The sequence below is a fragment of the Dromaius novaehollandiae genome, chromosome 6, assembly GCF_036370855.1.
Source record: "Dromaius novaehollandiae isolate bDroNov1 chromosome 6, bDroNov1.hap1, whole genome shotgun sequence".
NCBI lineage: Eukaryota > Metazoa > Chordata > Aves > Casuariiformes > Dromaiidae > Dromaius > Dromaius novaehollandiae.
Genome location: NC_088103.1, coordinates 13,127,722 through 13,148,157, shown reverse-complemented (window position 1 = coordinate 13,148,157; position 20,436 = coordinate 13,127,722). Strand labels below are relative to the sequence as shown.

The 20,436-nt window shown below is 42.2% G+C and overlaps 1 protein-coding gene across 1 annotated transcript in view; it reads left to right on the top strand.

Annotated features, from left to right (window-relative positions):
* The window catches only part of CABCOCO1 (ciliary associated calcium binding coiled-coil 1), a 96,193-nt gene that overhangs the window by 69,219 nt on the left and 6,538 nt on the right, over positions 1-20,436 (top strand). Inside the window, exons 14-17 of the mRNA XM_064513709.1 lie at positions 6,072-6,170; positions 14,116-14,315; positions 15,387-15,509; positions 16,290-16,426. The gene's annotated coding sequence lies outside the window, so the exon portion shown is untranslated. The remainder of the gene's footprint in view (positions 1-6,071; positions 6,171-14,115; positions 14,316-15,386; positions 15,510-16,289; positions 16,427-20,436) is intronic.

Sequence of the window (20,436 nt, the reverse complement as noted above, 5' to 3'; positions counted from 1 at the left end):
AGGGAAGCCAAGTTGGAGGAACAGCATTTTCTGAAAGAAACTGATTCCAGTTATTTGTGAAACATGGAAAAAATTAGAAAGATAATAGAACTAAAAATATAAATGAATAGCAAGCAGTTGTTTTGGACATTCAGAGTGGATTTTGGAGACTGAATCATACCAAGGGACAGATTACTCAGATGTCCAGAATAACTCAATTGACTTTGATGGATTTCTCTGTATTTGCCTTTGTGTAAATGAGAGTTTATTCCCTTATGCCATATGAGCACTGTATATTAAGAAAATTTGAGAAAAATATTGCCTTTCATTCATTCCAATATCATTCTCTTGATGATAGAGAATAAGTCACATTAACTTCACAAGGCATTTCATGACCACATTAGGAGCTTTTCCCTTTTGTGCAGCATCCTGAAAAAAAACCCCATGCACAGTGCTGTGAAAATAATCAGAAAGGCTCCATTAAACTGGAAATGGGAATAAATTGTGCTGTTACATTAGAAGTCTTACTCACATGTAAGTCTACGGTGTTATCAGAATGTTCTTTTGTAAGATCCATTGAACCAGGGCTGTGGTGAGCTGACATTACATTCATGTGTTTACTAGTGGTGGGCATACTAGGGAAGAGATGCCAAAATTTGTGGTTGACTGCCTAGGAGTGTTCTATCACCGGCTTTATTCTGCCTCGGAAATGCAGGACTTATGCATAAGGACTCGCTACATAGGAAACATATATTTGGTCCGATCACCTGTAGCATACCTATAGTTGTAGCAGCATTACTGTGTTATATACATGATAACTCAATAAATCATCCAGTTACTATACACATGCAGCTACAGTCTCCTAGATGACTTCTTACCACAACGCAAGGGTGCCCATTCTCGCAGCCCGAAGGCACAGGATAATCCATATGGCTGACTGTGCAGCAGAGGGAAGAGAAGCAGGGCAGGAGGAGAAAGGTGAGAGGGTCGCCCCGGGGAAAAGAGTGTCCACTGTGCTAGAGCAATGCGTCCACCCTTGCTGCATGGCTGTTTCTGGTGGATTTCAGAAAAACAGCAATTGTAGTGTGTTTGGCGCTGGTGTACTCTGGGGTTGGAAGTAGGGGAGGGAAGTAAGGGGAAGAAGATGGAGGTGACCTGGAAAATGCTCCATCTCTAGAAACCTTTATGCTAGAAGGATGTGAGTGCTGCAATCTCTTTGTCCTCCCAGCAATCTTTTGGAAAGCTGAGTTCCAAAATAATTCACGACTTGAGCATAACTATCAGCTTCTTGAACTGGATTTAGGAAATCCACAGATAACCCATCTGCTTCCTTCATCTCCTATTCAATGAGAAGGTTTCCTCTGGCTAGTCTTCCTATTACAGCTATCATCAAGTCATAGTTGCTGGTAGATTTTATTACTAAAGTAAACAAATAGCACCTTCTTTGATTATTGACCCAATCTTCAAAGTTAAAGCTGGTCTTAGCATCAGAAGGGCTTAGCAGTACTGACATGTAATTGAAATGCAAAGGAGATGCTGATAATATAAAACACATGTTGCTTATGTAGATCATTGAGTGTCATTTTAAATGCTCTCTGCAAAGCGCCTCAGCATGTTCATCAATGAGCAACCTCAGCCAAAATAATGCTGGAGTTGCAAATTCTTTGAGATGCTGTGCGGAAGCACAGTGTCATCCAGAAGGGCGCTCTTCTGAGCTGGAGCTCGCCCCAGAGAAGGATGTTGACACAAGTGGTAGATATGGGAGATTACTGTCAGTATTGCCCTCTGAAACTCAAGTTCAGCAAAGGTCTACTCTAGGTATAGCAAGAAGGATTAAATGAATATAAAAATAGATCAAAAGCAAGTAAGGGCTTTTTGTTGCCATATTTCTCTCTCTCTCTCTCTCTCTCTTACACACACACACACACACACACACACACACACGTTGTTTTATTGTTTTTGTGCTCACAAAACCATTAGCTGATTAGCTCACTTGCAGATGCAAAACCTGCTGACTAAAAGGTGTGTACAAAACCAGATATGCTAACACCTTGATAACAGTAGAGTGAGATTTCTTTCTGCCTCCTTAATTTTTAAAATCCAGCCAATATAACCTTTTTTCTGTCATCATAATATTTGGCATTATTCCCATATGTATAGATTGCAACATCTGCGAGTTTTAAAAATTAATATAGAGTTCCATAATTGTATAAGCCTTGTTCATTTTAATGGTCCTAGATAAGCAACTTAGCTTTGATGCAAAACATGATACAGTCAGGAAATAAAGCACTCTACCGGTACAAAGCTAGCTACCCTAATGGGGCTAGTATGTTCACATCCATGTAGTTGATACTCACGCATAGGATGATTACAGTGTAAGACCATGCTGTTGAGAAGTAGAATATGGACTTAAACTGTTAATACATAGACATTTAATAAGTTACTAATAAGTGAAATTATGGGTAATAAATTGCAAAACAATTGCACTGATTTGGGAGAAGGTTATCTCTTTCATCCACTATCCGTGGAGAACCACAAGTAGTGGGTGACCTTTCGTCTTCCGTAATGCTGGTGTTTTCGTCATCGTTATGCCGTGGTCAGGAGGCTGCACTGCAAGCAGTGACGGGCTTTGTGGAGGAGACACGTTCTCGGAGGAAGCGAACAAAGCAGGCTAGAAGTGTTCTGGCTGTAGTCACTAGCCTAAATCAATCCACTAAATAGTGTTGGTACTGATTACAGGAGAGCTTGCCCGACACTGAGGGAGAGAAACGTTGTAAGGCATCTTCCTATTTACAAGTTACCATATACAGCTGCTGCTTTTTGCCATATGGCTGTAGTGTTAAAAACTGAAAGTTAAATGTTTAATACCTCTTTAATTTGTGTCTAAAAACATGCTGGCCACATTGTGGGAGCATTCTTTTGAGCTTAGTGTGAGAATTTGCCACAAGAGGGGAGTTCTTGGAGCTGCCTGTGTCTGGGGCTATGCTAATAAATATGACCTGCAGGGCAGTTTTTTGTCGCTGTGCTGCATGCTCTGGAAGTAGACAGGCTACAGTGCCAGGCTCTGCTTCCCAAGAGCAATTGCCCCTGAATTTTTAGCTCTAGTGCTCCTTTTTGGTACTGTAGTCAGTGTACTTCTCTTCAGAGGCTTTCTATGAAGAGGAGGCACGACATCAACATGACTGACCTTATGATCCAGACACCTAAAAAAACTAAAACAAATCAAACGAGCATAAATTCTGGGCCATGCAGGACACTACACAAATACATGTAGGTGTTGCTGATGTGTTCTGAGGAGCAAGTTACCTATCTCTTCTGTTCTTTTGTTTTTCCTTTAATTCCTGTATTTCTAGGTGTGGTGGGTGAGGCTGCCTTTTGTCCATTTGGAAGGTTTGAAAAATCATCTGTGTGCACTGTATATGGATTCATATTTGACTGCACATGTATCTTATTACAGGCCATAAAATGACCTAGCCATTACAGATTGAGAGATGTTATAAATATGGTTCAGCATTTTCAGATTTATTGAAACAATGGTCTTTTTCTAAAGGTAGGTAAAGTAGAAAAATGACTGTGTGAACAATAACTTCAGGCCTTGCTGTTGCTAAGGATGTGGCAAGCAGTTTCAGGAATGTTTCTGCTTTCCCTACGTATTTATAAAGCCTTGGAAAACTGAATGCAACCTATTTCAGCATGAAGGAAACAGAAATAAAATCAGGCCCTTTATTGCATGCGTTCAGTAATGGAAGACTGAAGCAGCAAGAGACAGGTGCTTTTCTGAAAAGAATGAAAGATCTGAACAGCTGATTCATGGTGAAGTAACATGCTTTTAGCTGGGAAGGTTTGTTGTAGCTGAACCTCCTGCCATCCCTCTAGCCGATATCTTAGATGAATCAGCATCGTGCTATTTTTGTCTCAGCTGTACCAATAGAGTTTATAATATTGTTCTGTCAGTGCTATTTATACATCATCACATGCCTGACTACTCCAGGCTGTGCTTTTTTTTCCCCACACTCTTGGATGATGTCATCATGAAGTAGGCATTTTTATTGAACAAAGGCTTTCTTCAGAATAGCAACAATTAGAGTGTAGGGCAGAGTACAACACCAAGAGCCACTGAAATACAGAGATAAACCCCCCAGTTTTAAGGTAGCTCTAAGAGAGGGCTTTCATTGCTTCAGTACCTGGGCAAGCACGTTGCTCCCCCTGGGGAACAGTTTGTAAAGGAGTCGTGCTGCTGTCGGTGCCACACCTGGCCTTCGAGACAGAGAAATGTAGGGACAAATGTAGGCTGTGAAGTTGGACTGCTCTGCATGGAGGACTTGCTAATGGTGTAATTATTCAGGGAAAGAAAGACAGAGCCCTCTGAGAAGGAAAATTTCCTGCTGAGACTATTCTACATCTTCTCAGTCACCCACAAACAGAGAAACAGGGCTTCTCTTCTTTTTTCTTCTGTCTGAAGATATTCATCCACCTTAAACTTTTTTGGCTGTATTGTGGGGGTTTGAAAATGCATCTGTGTGGGTCTGGCCAGCCGGGAAGCTTGCAGTCCTGCCCATGTGCATCTTTCTGAAGCCAGAGAACTGAAGCCCATTGTAGTATGAAGCAGGGAAAGATCTACAAAAAATACGCAAAGAAAGAATTCAGCGTCCTCAGTTGATCATCTTTTCATTTGTAATGTTCCAGCAAGCCTGAAATTCTTTGCTCTGTCCCTATTCCCCAGTTCATCAAATGCGTTTCCAGCTGTTTATCATCATTCTGTAAGGCCAGCAACATGTCAACATCAACAGCTGCGTTCTTCTGATCTGCTACTTGTATTGGAGCTCTTGGAGTTTTAACAGCCGAAACTTTCAATCAGTGCTGTTCAGACAAGAGTGTATACAGCTCTTTCCTAGAAGCTATTTCTCAGGAGTTCCATATGTCCTCCAGCCAAGCCACGACAAACATATCACTGGGTCACAGATGGAAACAAAGAAAAGAAAGTGTTACCCCCCACCCTCTGCCCATGCTTGCAGTATGATCGCGCTAACTAGGCAATTCATTTGAAAAGTGCTCATCAGTTGGACACAATTACAAGCTACCCCAGAGATACAGCTGGAACATTATTATGCTGTGGTTTTCAACCTCTTTTGATTTGCAGACCTCTGCAAATTTTCCAATGGAGGTTTAGACCCATATGTGACAAGTTTAATCCTGCTGACAACAAGCTTGTTTTTTCTCAATTAGCCCTCACAGACTCTCTAGGTATGTTCCACAGACACTGAGGGATCTGTCTCCCACAAGCAGGAGAGTCTTGGTCTGGTCCTGGAGAAAGCTGACCAAATTGTCTTTTTCACAGCTACAGTGGCCACCATTAGCTTAGGAACAGCCCTTCCAAGTACTCTGATATTTTTAAACTCCTCTTAAATTATGTCTTTCCAAAGCCTCCTTCCAAAGTTTGGCTCTGCAGAAAACATGACAGCATTTGATAAAGACTCAAAACAGAAACAGAATGGTATAAATAGAAATTAAGAAAATTAGGAAGAGATGCCAAAGCAGCAAAACTCTAATGATAGCTGTGACTGTGTGTGCGTGCCATGCAACTTCCAGCACTCACCAGTATGCCAGGTTGACAGTCAGTATTCTTAGAAACATATGCATCTGCTGTGTCACTGGCACTGCCTGTTCAGCCTTGGACAGGCTTTCTCATCTTCTTGCAGACTCTTTAGAAAGCTTTGGTTCATGCAGAGATTTTGTGCCAGAGTCTCTCATGATGCCCAGCGAAGCTGGTAGCAGCCTCTCTGGCTGGATATTTTTTCCAAACTTGGTAAAGTGTGCTTGTGCCATCTGGTCAGTGCAAATAGCCTTGCCCTCCCTCCAGCCAGATTTTGTGGAAATTGCCATCCACCTGGGTTGGCAGTTCAGACATAATAATATATGGTTTATTTCCCGCATGTATCAGATAAAACTTGGGCCAGATTCCCAGCTAGTAAAAGTCAACATGACTGAGGCAAAGTGATCTGTAACACCTGATGGTCTTAGTTATAGCCAGAGCTGAAAAGATGGAGCACATCATTTGCTCCTTATTCATTATTGGTGCTGTTTTTCCATAGGGCCATTGTTCACCAGTGAAGAAGAGATAAATGGGTGAGAGCCATTCCCTGTAAGCAGCATGACTATGGGAAGACTCAAGATGGAGATTCTTCTTAGAGGTAACAAGTGTTTTTAAAATCGTGTCTGTGGTGCTCAGTCTGCAAAGATAGCCCTGAACCCCTTGGCCTGGCTCCTGCCCTTTTCGCTTTTCCATAGGGTGCCTCTTGCAACCACCAAGGGAGCAATTCTGTCCTCCAAAACTATGCTGGAGATCACCTACCCCAGCCTTCTGGGGGTCTCCTTTTGCATCACCAGTTCTCTCTGTTCTGCAGATTAAGTCCTGTCTAGTTTGTAAGCACAGTCAATTTTTTGAAAATCTTTGGCCAGAGAAGAGGGTGTGGAGTCAGGGAAGAGGGACAAACAGCATGTCACCCCTGGGCTGCTTAGCCTATGCATATATTTTGGCTTATGCATATATTGTGCTTTTAAGGGAGGAAATCGAGAAGAGGGCAGTTTTTCATGTCTTTGTCTGATTCTGCCTTGCATGGGTTTATACTGATAAAGACTGCCTTCTGCTGAACCCATGTTGCCTTTTGCTGTGTCCTGATGCCCCTCCTTGCCAGCTTGGCTTGCAGGTATGTAAGCAGGGGGCTCTGGGGCAATGGAGAGATAATAGTTGCTCTTTTTTGAAGAGCTGGCTGATCTCCTGAGGCCCAGGGAAGCTGCCAAATAAAAGCACTGCCAAACTGGAAGTCTTGTCCAATACCACAAAATGAATGGTGAAACTCTAAGAGCAGTGTTTGTAGGGAAAGTTAACAACTCTTGTTAGACCAACTGATACACTCAGAAAAAAAGTGGACAAGCTTTTGGGCACATGGTTCTGTTTAATTAAAAGAAACACACTGAATGAATGGGCCTGGAGTGAAGGAAGCAAAAATAGAAAAGCCATCTGTCAATATGCTACTGGATGGCTAATTAGAAAGCCTCAGGTTTCAACGGCTAAATGTTTTACCTCATTTCCCTACAAAATAGAGACAGCAATAAAAATCTTTCCTTGGGGACTGGGCAAAGCTCAGTGCTATGGGGCATTCTGGGTAACCTCCCCTAATGGGCTTCTGCGCAGGTGACATGCCACAATGTGGGCCAGGAGGTGTTTCTGCCTTGAGGTTCACCATCTTCATGTAGTCAGGCAACAGGACAAGTGCATATGGTGGAAGAGGTGGGAGGAAGACTTGGGGTAGATTCCTACTGGTTGTCTCAGCCTGCCTGGGCAGGAGCCTGCCTTCACATCGAACAGCTCGGCTGCAGAGTGAAACAAAGATGAGGCAGCAGAGCTGAGACTGTTAGAGGGATCGAGATGTGATCCTTACAGTACTTTTTTAGCTGTTACCTCTGAAAATGCAACCTGAACATTATATGTATATATGTAGCATGTATTTAATGCGTGATTTCATAGTCACCACACACACTGGAAACATCATTAATGCAGTATAATAGGCAGGAGTTAGTCCAAATCAAAGTCAGGAAATTCCGAGTTATTGTTCTTATGGAAACTGTGACAGCTGAATTATTGGGCTTGTTAGGGAACTAAAGATAACCCCATTCAGAGTAGATAAAAACATTATGTATGAGCATGGAAACTGAATTACAGTTGCAGAGGGAACAATAAGTGCGTATCTTGACTGTTGTGTGAAGCAAGTGGGAACATCACCATGCTGTTACATTTTTACATTACATTTTACATTACATGATGTTGCAAATTACAATTTGGCGCTTTTTACTTAGGAACAAATCTTGAAATTCTTCACCATAAACTCCAATGGAGGGTTGTGGATCCAGAAGGATTCAGACGTGGTGATTCAAAGCTTGGTTCATGTAGGTAGGATGAACTTTCACCTTGGTTATTTCCTCTGTCCGTAGCTTGTTGGTGGATGTGGCTGCAGAAAGCATTGTGAGTCTTCTTCAGGCTCCCCAGCAGGAGACTGCACAACTTGCAAACAAATACTGGAATGGGTTTCTTGGTGGTCACAGCCCCTTATTCTGGGACAAAAACCATGGCAGGACCCTGGAGAATAAAAGCAATCTGACAATGTCCCTTGGGCCACGGCTGAAGCACAGCCCCCGTGCAGGGCTGCTCTGCCCAGGCAGGGAGAGCTGGTGGGAGACAAGGGAAACGTTGGCCGATGCAATAAGGTTAAAAAATGCACAGTATTTCCTCCTTAAGGGCCTGTTACCCCTTTCCACAATGACACACAGCCTGCTCACAGACAGAGGCACTCTCAGGCTGTGGGCAGCTTCCAGGCACATCTCAGGATGACTGTTAGGATGAAGGCTGCCATCAGCTACGCTGTGCCCTTGCAGCTCCCAGGCAGTCAGCTTGCCAGAGGACCTCAGGGGAGCACTTTGGGCAGAGCAGAGGACAACGTCCTCAGTTAAGTTGTCAGTTACCTTTGTTTGGGGATCGCAGGGAGAGGGAATGGGTTTCATTATCCACTGGCCCTGCCAAGTGTCCGTCCAGAGCCCACAGGGTGAGTGTCCCAGCAGCTGCTAACCCCTTCCTCCACTCAGGCAGAGGGAAGGGGTGCCTCTGCCAACATGTTTGGGAGGGGAAGGTCTCTCCAGCTCATTCTGGGGAGGAGCAGGGAGATGGGGACATCATCTTAGACCAGACCTGCTGTGTGCTTCCCCTAGGAGATATCAATCTGTTTGTACCTCTACAGTCCCCCCCCCCCCCCCCCAAATCCTGCTGTTAGAGGCTTTGGTCAGCATGGTTTTATTGAGTGATACCACTTGAAAGCAAGAAATTATGTTGGGGTATTGCCAGTGACACTACTCGTATTGAGAAAGTGTATAGCAGCATTCCCCTGAGAAGGACATATGAGAAGGTCGTTATGCTAAAGCACCATTGAATCACATGTCCTGTCATGCTCTTCTCATAGCATCCAGTCAGAATTTTACAGGGGATGTGTAAGAAAATATGATAAAAAATGTGAGCATTTCAGCTAGTCATTCTTCATCCAGTATTTGAAAAATGGCATCCAGGCACTGACTGCACTTTCTAGGATCAGAGAAGCAGATGCATTCAGGTGGGCCTTCTCTTTGAGCCGGGTCTGGGGATGGACTTTCTACCTCAGCTTGTGGTAGAGAAGCATGGTGGGATTTTAAAGGTGGCTATGGCAGAAATTTTCCTGTAATTTTATTGCAATGCTGACTGGTCTTCGTCTTCCGAGACAGTAATTGGTCTAAGTTCTGTTGACATAATTTTACACACCTGGAATTTGAGACATTTTGGTTTTGCTTTGCTTTGTTTTAATCAGGCTTGTCTGAAATGTCATATTTAAATGAGCAAAACAGTAAGGCTGAAGAAGTCTCAGCCACAGGTTGTGGGGCAGTAACTGTGTACAGAACTTGGCACAAGGCACCCAGCACTACCTGAGATCTCTAATTGCCCCCCATAAATATTGGATGTCAGTATGTGTAGGGAAGGTGAATGCAGAGGAGAGAAAATAGTTTTAGTCTATGCTGTAGTATAATTCACGCTTTTAATATCAAGGTTAAAAGCCTCTGTTAGATTGCGAACTATGATTTTATTTTCATTTACAGCAAAGGATTTAAGAGCCTTCAAAACCCAATGTTTTTAAAAATAGCTTAAAACATACTGTCTGGCAGCATGAGTCCCACTTAGCACAGAGAAGAAGCCAGGCTCTCCTCACATTAAGCAAATAACTGGAAAATAAAAATTAAAGCAATAGCCTGTCCTCAACTCAACTTGGTGACTTGTATCATATTTTTGTTTCAGGAAAAGGGACTTCATGAAACACAGGCCCTTGTACCCAGGACATAGCCCTAGGTGATAAGCCCTGCAGATCAGCAAAAACTGTGCACTCTGAAAGCTTGCGCAAAGGTTCAGAGCCTTGATTTGAATTTTTGGGCTTGTTTGTATTTCAAAAGCAAAGCCACTGAATCGCATCTTGAAAACCGTATTCCAGTGCAGGTTTCCTCAAAACACAGCCAAGGTTTGATCAAAAGGTTCTCAAGTCTTCAAACCTTTTGACAAACCCGAGGAATGTTTACACTTTCAAAGTAAACCCCAAGCTAAGTGAATTTGCATGGGCTGGCATCTTGCTATGGAGATTTTTTTTTTTTTTTCCCAGTTCTAGCCAAAATCCCATCTATGGCCTGCTATTGGGCTTTCACTGCTGGCATTCTAATATTTTTATTGATAAACCTGCCAGCAGATGCAAAAAATGAATATCTACATCCAAACGAAATATTTAACTGCATTTGTAAAACCTCAAATAAAAAGCAATCTTGTATTTTGGTTTTATTTCATGTCCATTCATGTGGATCAGACTGCACAGTGTTCACTTGTCTAAAACTAACATAATCCTTACTGCATATACAAATACATTTTAATTATGGGGCAGTAAATACTGTGTCATTGCTTGCTGTATGCATTTTTTTATCAGCAGACAAAAGCTGACATTTATTTTACTGATAGCCCTGTATTCCCCTACCACTGCCACCACGGCAGCGTTTCACTCGCCCAAGGAAATTGAAAGGATCAGAGCACATCTGATGTTCCATTAATTTAAAACGGCTGCCAGGACTTGCATATTGTAGCAGCTTTAAAGTGATTGAATTTGGATTATTTCAAACTCCGAAAAGTCCTGCCTTGCCTGACTGAGGCATTATCAAGTGACAAAATAAAATATGATCCTGCTGTAAGAATATCTGCAAGTACGTACGTTCTCTTCCTTGTTTACACAGCCTTGCAGCAGGCAGATTAGAAGCAATGGGAAGGACAAGCTTATTTATTTTGGGGTTTTTTCCTTTTTTTTTTTTTTTTTTGGTAGCAGGCCCCTTTTTTTAAAGCTTTAGCCCAGCTAAGTGGAGACACCTGGTGTTTGCTGTTGCAAATTCACTAGGAGCGCAGGGCGGGGGGCGAGCCGGCGTGTGCGGGGCGCACTGTCCAGTGTGCCCGGGACGGCGCGGCCGCGGCGCTGCGAAAGTCATCTTCCCTTGCTAGGGTCTGCACGGACCTGGGGCCTTTCTCTGCTGTTCTCCATGCCAATATAAAAGCAGCTCAAAAGTGCTTTCGCACATTATACAACCGGTGTGCATTTGAAGGGGGAAAAGCTTCACCCTGTCAGGTGTTAAATTAAAGTGCTAACTTTGGGGTAATAACTGTTTTGTAATACTTAATAAGTAGCTTGTGTAACGTAGTTCCAAAAGAAGAAAAAGTTTACGCACGGCCAAAGGAATATTAAAGTTTCACTACAAAAGAAATATTGTGGCTGCCAAGGCCTGATTAGTCATAAAATCCACAGCATTATCACCATCCATCACTGCCTTTCTTTTAATGACCAAACTAAAAAGAGAGACATCAAAGTTTTGTTGTTGTTGTTGTTGTTGTTGTTGTTTTTAGAGAATAAGGTTCCCTAAATGTAGGACAAATACAAGATCCTGACATATTTTGATAGAACCCTGACCAAAAAAATTGAAAAATCATTTGAATGAATCACAAGACATATGTTATGTTTTGCTCTAAAAGCCATGAAGTTTATGCAGTGCTCTATTATGGTGACTGCTTGGCTTTTCATGCATTCCTAAATTACCATGTAATCTAAAACCTTGTTTTCAGCTGCTCTATATTGGAAAGTCCCTTGCAATAATCAGGATGATTACAGGCTAGTGCAGAGAACAAAACTTGTTTGTATTATTGCAAATAAAAGTGTAATTTATCAGAAGCTTTACCTTTTCAAGGGAAAAATAATAATAAAAAAAATCATAATAATAAACTTTCTTTTTTCCCTTGCTGGAAATATGTTAAACATGGAATTAATTTTGGCCACTCTGCAACTTAAAAACACATGGATAGTTGGTGTAAAAATATGTTTCTTTCCTGTAGGGACTTGACTCTAATTGGTGTGCCAAAACTATCTCACAGAGATTTCATTGTCTTATCTACTTACATCATCTTAATGCGATTTTATTTTATGTTGTCAAAGTCATATTAATGTAAATGTGTTCTTGATAGCAAACAGAGTTCTTTTTTATGCTAAATAGGATTCAGCTGACTCTAATAAAACAGCTTGCAATCCATTAGACTATAACTGTAATATAGTTATTTTGTTTCCCAAATAAAGACTGTGTCAGAAAGCTGTATAAGGATTTTTGTCTTGTTTTTCCACAATAATTGCTTGGGTGGGGTTACATTCTGATCTTTAAATGAATAGTATCGCTTGGAACAAACACTTCATATATCTTTTATCTTCCCCTTGCAATACAGTTCTGAGTTTTCTTTGAAAATGCAAAGCTACTTTTCCAGATAAGTCATCAAAATGTTTCCAAAGTATTTTAACTGCCAGATTAACTATATCTTGAATACAAAGATAGATGGCTTACATTCTTTATGCAGAAATCCTGCCAATGCATAGCAACTAGCAACAAATTAATTTCTTTTGCAACAGTTAAAAAAAAAAACTGTTTTGCTATGCAAAGCTCAAAAGGTAAATAGATATTTTAAAAGAAAATAAGGTTACTCATTCTGAAAGGGTAATCTGCACGCAAAGAACAGAGGATTAAACATACACTTGCTCTCTTTACAGAATCTGTGTTCTAGCCTTCTCTTAATGTATTCAGCTAATTAAAGATTGCAGTGACCTTGTGGCAGATTTTGAAATCTAGGAATTTATATTTTATAATTTTTTTTAAAGCTGCCTCCCTCTCAGAGCTTAATACAATCTGTTTCAGGTCAAAGTCTGTTTATGTCAGCAATGTTCATACTACACAACTAAAATGTTTTAATGCATTTATCAACTGGAAAATATTGCAAACATTTCATTTCCTTTGATACAGACACAAAAAACCCTCTGCCTTCATTGCAAATTCTTGTTCATATGAATCACTCTGAGTAATATTTGCTTTAACTTTCGTGTGGTTCTACAAACAGCCTTTATATGGCTGGACTTCAAAGCTGGTAGAAATAAAGGTTAGAAATGTGATAGGAGTAATCTATTATTAGGCATGAAACCTTAAACCACTTTTAGTTATAAGCCTTAAAACCTGAATAATCTGGGTTTTTAACTTGCTGCATATTTATTGTGTTTTCAGTTACTTAAGTCATTTAGCATGGAGGGACTGTTTTGAACAGAAATATTTTCCATAGGAATACGAACCACAATTGGGTTTAATTTTTCCTAATATTTAATTTAGAAAAACTGCAATATTATAACAGACTTCTCATATGTCAAAGCTGAAATACTCTGCTTGGTGTTTCTTGCGGTATAAAATTAATCTCTTACCAGCATGCTGACCCGAAAGGCAGGTTTTAGTAAAATAGGCATGGGGTAAAGGAAGGAGGGGGGTGGGGAAGAAAGATAAAATCTCCTTCTTCAAATATCAGGGAAGGGAAAAAAAAAAAGGCGCAGAGGAATGTCGCAGCCCACCATTGACATGAAATGACAAAAAATGACCTAAATGTGTGTGCGGGAGAAGTTTCTTTGGTGAAAAAAATGTATGAGGCTCCTCCGTAGCTGCCTACATGGTAGGAATGTTAATTGTTAAAATCTGCAGTGTGGCATTTCTTGTAAGCGAGAGCGTTGTAGCTGGTGTGCGTCTGTGTTTGCCTCCTCCCTCCCCCTTGTATATTTACAGTGAAAGGAATGTACTAATGTTCTGAACTGAGTCAGATGTCGCAGGGAGATCTTTATACAATTAGGGAACGCTAAACTGCTCGACTGATAGCAACGGGGAGGAACAAAACTCCACATTGGTAACATTTTGTTCTTGATTAAGTTTGTGTACTAATACAGTAGATTAAAAATAAGTCCAACAGTTGAAAACACATAACAGTTCAAGCCAAACAGGTCAGCCAGAAATAAACTATCATTTGAAATCCAGAATTTAAAATCCTCATGAGCCTGGGAAAACACAGGGATACGGCCTGGGCCCGATCCTGGTCACACTGGTGCCAATGGGAATTTTACCATTGGTATGAGGAGCATGATTTCTTTTTTCTGTGGATTTTAAGCCCTAAAAAAAATCATTTTATTTCCTCAGGTCCCGCTGTGCTGAGTGACTAGGGCCGCCGTGCAGGGTGGAGGAGAGACTCTTGTGGCCCTCTCCACAAAGGTGTGCGGGGCGCTGGGCTCAGCACCACAGCGGTTCCTCCGGTTCCTCGGACGGAAGTAAGTTGCCTCAAGTCTCTTCACCAGAGAGAGCTTGGCACTGCGAAGAATGAGCACAGAGCGTGATGAAGAGTGGGTAATATTCTGATTAAAAGCGTGTGCCTGGGGAAGGTGGCGTCCCTGGGCTTGCGCACCCTCCCATTGGCGTCAGCGGGTTTTGAGGGATTCAGCGGCTTTCCTTCACGGCTGTCTGTGGGACCGTGCCCTGCGGTGGCTTCGCAAGGGGACACCGAGGCACAGCCCGAGGGCTTCCTCGTGCCGGCTCTGAAGGAAAGGGACCCGGAGCTCCAGGCCACCTGGGCAAAGTCCCCCATGTGCACCAACTGGCGAAGCCCAGCGAGTTACCTGTTGTGCATCACTGGGAATGGCTCGCTCTACTGCGATTTGCCCATTTGGGAGTGGAAAAGTCTCGCTGGCTATTTTTATTTTGGTTGGTGAAAGAACCAGGCCACACCCATGTGTCACAGTAGTATAAAAAAAGCATCAACAACATTTTAGTCTCCACCTTTCCTTCTCCCATGCTTCTCTAGCACTTCTGGTCCTGAGCCAGCTTGGTTTAATAGGTTACGTTGCAAACCCTGGGACTGTGGTACTTTGCAAGGTTGCACATTTGCAGGAAGCATATGTGCACAAAGCCGTAACAGTTGCAGACTAAGGAGCAATAGCCCTGGCAGGCAGCTGAGAGAGATGTTAATATTGCTGGGGAAGGTGGAAACATAATTGAAACCGTTCATTTTTGGGGCATGCGGGACTGAACAAGGCGATGGTTTCTGAGCAACAAATATCTGTAATTCACTTGTCCTGGTCTTACAGACTTTTAATTTGCTCCACAAATTTGGTTAGTTGGAGAACATGTAAACACCAAGAACTGTACAGGGTGATCCATTAAACATTAACTTAGCGTAGACTTAAAAAAAAAAAACAAACCACTCTTACGATATTAAAAACATAAGGGGAAAGATATGCCAGGCTAGTGAATGAAGCCAGCTGACTGCTGAGAAGAGACTACGGTTTTGCTCTATAGCTTTGCCATTTTGAGTAATCTGAGTCACTGAGATATTTTTAGGCACAGTAACAACTTCTATTGTAAAGTAATTTTTCATTTGAATCTTCCTCAAATACTGCTGTCCTTTTGGCCCCCAGATTGCTTTATTCCAAGAGGCAGAGCTTGCTGGCTTGCATGCCTTGAGGAGGAAGGGAAGGATAGCCATGGAGGACTCTGAGGATTTGGACCACATGGTGGAACAAGACAGATCTCTGCATCAGGTTGGCAGGAAATTTCCCTTTCTTCAAAGGTCTCCAAACCCAGTAAGATTTCCTTTGATATCTTTCCAAATGGGTTTATCAGCATTGGGGTATATATGTGTTTAGATTGTTCCTGTAGGTTGGGACTTTCAAAGGAGCAGAAGAGTGCCAAGTGCCAAATTCTCACCAAGTTCTCCATAAAGATTTCCTTATTTTCCTTTGAAAATCCTACCTGTAGTCCCCAACACTCTGCACATCTCTCTGCTGGAAAATTATCTGTGATACCCCGCACAATGTGGGCACAAGGGATGCAGGAAAGGTTGTCCATTTGAACAAACAAGTGACATTTCAAAAAATGGAGAGAGGAAGAACTGACTATAGACAGAAGAAAGACATGAAAAGGCGGAGGTTGGATATGAGACAAAGAGGGAAATGAAGACCAGATTCCCTAATCCCATTGTCGTCTTTTTTTTTTCTTATCCTTCCTCTCCTTTCACTATTTCTCTAAGGTTTTCCCCTCTCAGTGCCTTTCTGTTGCATTTGCTCTTCCATCATTAAGCTCTCTGCTGTCTTTTAAAGCTACCATTGCAGCACCCCATGATGCTATAAATAATAATTCAGCAAAAAATGGGGGAACAGAAACAGAGGGTGGATGGAACAAATCCACTGGGACAATTGTCTTCTTTTGAGAACTTAGGGTATGAGACTCCTGTCACAGGAGGGCAGAGCTTCTATCATCTAGAGATGTCCACCAGTTGCCAGGCACTGCCTAATTTTGCTTGTATTTTATCTTGATTTCAGTGGCTCTCCCATGCAGTTGCACATATCTGCATTCCCAGCACTGTCAAACATGGTACTTCGGGCGTGCTCCTTCACCCTTGGAGATACTGCCTGACAGCATGGGGTCCGTCTCGGTGTGTCTTAGTTGAAAAGAAGAGGTAAGTGTATGCCGTGTATCGAGAGCGTGGGCAGAGCCTGGGCCTAACACCAAACTTTTGGTGACACTCCGGGCTTGAGATGTGTTGGTACAAATGCAGGTGACCTGATGCTACACCAGGCTTTAGTCTGCTCTTTTGTCTGGGCTCCTAAAGACAAAACATAGGCTACTGTACTAGGGCAGAGGCTTATAGGGAGGTTAGAGATCTGGCAGCTGGCCATCTATTTTTTATAGAGCAGTAGCTAAGAGCTCACTAATTTTAATGCACTACCTCAGAAGGAAGGAAGACATTTTTAGGGAGATGTTCAGGCTAGTAGCTACCAAATAACAAATACACTGAAGGCCAAGCAAAGACTGCCAGAGCCTGGCAGGGGTCATTTGGAGAGGTTGTCAGAGAAGGAATTTTTATTTTTTGAGTAAGGAGATACAGAGGCTATTTTCTGATACGTTACAGGTGTGTTAACGATTTGTGAGCTACAGCAGGGTTCATGGGTTCTCTGACTCAGCTGCAGATTGAGAAGATCCTTTCAAATTCTCTTTACAGCATATTTGTAGTCATGTGCGTAGTCATGTGCGTAGTCATGTGCGTGGCTGTTTTAAAAAATGATAAGTACCTAGAGATTGCTGAAAGCCACAATATGTTTTAAATATAATCTGTCCTTACTGGCTCTTGGTTTCCAGATAGAATTTAAGATGTTGATTGTGCCCCCAAATCCTCAGGGCTTGGTCTTGGCAAGGAAAAGCAGTTCTGTTTAGGCTGGTCTTATCTCATTAGCTAACTAAGCCTCAGTGCATCCTGTCTCATCCCATGTGGATCCAAGGAAACCTCATGGCTTAAATATCAGCTGCCTAATTGAGCGAGGTTGGACGTAGGACGTGCTGTAATAGATGTGCCTGGCACTTCTGAAGAGGGGAAAAGGAAGTTATTTACTGGGGCAAGAGGGGATGCAGACTGCCCTTGGGGTCTGGGTCATTCACAGAGAGTGAGGAGGGCAAAAGGGAGACCGTGGAGGGAGCTATTTGAGAGACTCCCCAGTTTCTCACTGGGTAGAGATGAGGGGTCCCCATAGCAACTTTGTGGCCTTTGCTGTGCCACCCTTGGGTCCCAGCAGCCTGCTTCTGACAGAGCAGCCAGGGCAGGCACTGCCCAGCCGGGCTGGACGGGGCCAGCATCAGCCTTGGAAGGTCCTCGCGTCTCGGCACGGGAATTACTTTTTGGAAGGAGTTTCGTTAGGCGCTCCTGGCATGTAAGCTTTGGGAAATCAGTTTCCCCTTGATTTATTTTAAGTGTTTGGCTACTGAGGATAATAGATAGAGACCTTTCTTATGTGTTTTAGAGTTCTAATAAAATATACAAGTCAGTAAAAGTCCTTTGCTGCGCAGTCAAATCAGCATTGCCAATCTAACTGAACATGGCACTCCAGCATCAATCTCCAGATTACGTGTAACATATTTGTGGTTCAATGGTCTTCACTCAAAATGTTGGCTAAAATATTTTTATCTTTAGATTTATTTTTAGAGTTTATTGTTGAAAGATTTCAGCTCTGGGCAGTCCTTCCCATGGCTTTTAGCAGCAACAGTTGCAGTTGTGTTTCACATAATTAAACAGCCAACAATACTTAATGAAGAAATAAATAACATCAGTAAAGTAGTAAATAATTATATGCAGGCAAACAGCAAAGACATTATCCATCAGGCAACAGCTGTGAGCATTAGTTTTGATTAATCAATAATGTTATACAATAGGAGAAGGAATGCTGGCCAGGCCTCTGGGGGAATCACCTACGCTTTTCTAAACAGCAAGCTTTGTTATTTTAAGGAGAACTTTCAGTAGAATCCTTAATTAAATCTAACAGCCAAGAGCTCTTCCATCAGCAATATGCCCCACTTTTCAAAGCACACTAAGCAGCAGGGGTTTAAGCAAGACCAAATTAAGACCTAGTCTATAGTTTGAAAAGGTTTGCTGATACGTCTGTGTCAGGGGAGATGCTAGTGGGATACCACTTCTATCAGCCAAAGTGCTGTTGGGCTGGGAGCGATTCAGGTAGGTGCTGGGTGTGAATAAACTGCCCAGTGAAGTCCCTGTTTTGCCTTGCTCATGCTGTCTGTGAAAAACTAGACAGCACTTTGCAGTTTTTACTTCAGAAAGGTGTTAGTGGAGCATTCCTGGGTAAGTGTACAACTGATGGCTGCAGAGCCCTTATCTCAGTCCAGGTAGCTGCTGGAGCAAGCATGGGTGCAATATTTTGTTTTAAATGTAAATAGAGTTGTAATTTGCTCCCTTCTTGCACACATTCTGCTGCTCCTTTGGAAACAAGCAGGGGTGGATTCTTTCTGAAGTTGAAAAAGTCTGGTTCACCCTTAAACATACCTTCAGGATGGAGGAACCTTGGCGAAGCTTTCAGGAGTAATGGATCTCCTCACCAGCACGTTCCTCTTTCTGAGAACTTCTGACACAATCCCACTGATTTCTACAGAGCTGCATACTCTTAATACAGCCATGCTGAATTTTGCTTAGAGGTTTTATCCAATCAGTCAGCATGATTGCTTACTTTTCCCTTTTTTTTCCTTTAACAAATGAGGAACTTAAAAGAATGCAAACCTTTCAGAAAGACTGATCAAGGCTCTAGATCACAGCATGGATAACAGATGCAAGATTTTACAGCCCTTAACCAATTAAAACCAATAGGAACGAGGACAGGAAGGATTTCTGGTATATTCAGGGACACGTTTCCAGAATCCGTGCTCACATCTTGGTGACTTTTTCCTTATGAAGCTGATCACTGGCTCCTTCTCGGTATCTGAACAAACAACAGAAGGAGAGCACAAATAGAAAGAGGACACTGAACCAAAGGGCTGTTGCTTGGTTTGAAAGAAGTGAAGAAAACAGACATGTAAACCTGCATCTGAAGGATTATTTTAATTCTGTGCAGTGCCAAATGCACCTACAAATTTCAAAAGCACAAGACGCATAGAATAGTTGAAATGGCAACGTTACTAAAAAGTAAGGGCAGGGAAAGCCCTTAACTGCTCTTTGAGAAATGGAGGTAAGGAGAAGGCAATGGAGAAAACATGTCCTCCACTTAAAAAACCAAAGCACTTCACACTGATCAATCTTGGAGCCTTTTTTCCAAAACCCTGTCAGAGGGAGGAACAAGAAAAGAAATCTTTTTGCATGATAATTGCTGATAGCACAACAAAACCCAAAGGGTTTCCTTACCCATTTCTAGACAGGCAGGCACTAATAAACTTCTGTGATAACATTAATATTCTTGATAGTCTCTGTGGGCTCATTCTCCCAAACTAGAATCTCATTATATTCTGTGAACCTGAAGTAAATTCGTGGGCATTTAAAGGTCTAGCCTTTAAATTGTTGCGGGGCTGCCTATTCACAGCACTTCTCTGCTACTGTTGTTCTTTATGGTTTCTTAGGTGTCCTATGGCAGCGGCTCAGAAGCCCAGTCACAAATCAAGGCTTCGTTCTTCAGAGCAACATACTGCAAATCGCAAAGAAAGCAGTTCCCGACATCTTTTAGGTTCCCATCGATTCTAGCGGTGCTGATCAGCCCCGGCTCCCTTAAGTGTGTTGGTTTTGCTGCATGGGGAATTGATTAGTAAAGTTGATTGCTCTGGAAAAATTAGAAATGCTAGTGTAGATAGCTTCGATGACGTATTGCCAAAGCACCTGTCATCCTGATATAGCAGTGCAGACTGCAGTTCAGGAGTCTGTCATTTCAAATAATCCCAAATCTAAGTGAATCCAATTCATTCCCAGACAAATGATACAAAGTGAAATCAAATGAAAAGTGCTTATGGTTCCCCTTAAAGATCAGAAAAGACATGATTATGTCTCCTCCTTCACCTGTGAAATTTATTGGGCTTGCTTATCTCAGTATTGTGCAAAGCCTATGTTTGGTTAAACGTCCTCCTTGATATCCATGACGTTGTATATCCAGAGGGACAGGTCACATGAATGCATTTGTCTATGTGGAAGCTAAGGATGTAACCCGT